Genomic DNA, 345 nt, shown 5'->3' with positions numbered 1-345 from the left:
TCTTTTCTCTGTTTGAAATCAATTAACAGTCTCATTAACAACCAGTTGTGTAATCAATCATAATGACCATTAAGTCTCTGCTATTTTTGCCACATTACCATTAATTGTTGCATTATTCTTATTTTGAGGTAATAGTGGAAAGACCTTTCAAATCAATGGACTGCATGACAAAATAAACCTTTTCACTGCTGACATTTTGACTTGTCATAGAGGGAAAGGTAGGTTAACAACGTGGCTGTGTTGCATTCAAATGTCCCAGGAAGTCATGAGAGTGTGATGGTGAGCCGGCATGCACAATACCCTCAAACGGAAGCAGCTAAATGAAATTTAGACATCATTAATTTT

Source organism: Seriola lalandi, unplaced genomic scaffold, assembly GCF_002814215.2.
Source record: "Seriola lalandi dorsalis isolate HSWRI2012SDOR001 ecotype SW California unplaced genomic scaffold, Sedor1 jcf7180002054672, whole genome shotgun sequence".
NCBI lineage: Eukaryota > Metazoa > Chordata > Actinopteri > Carangiformes > Carangidae > Seriola > Seriola lalandi.
Note: the sequence above shows the minus strand (reverse complement) of the source record.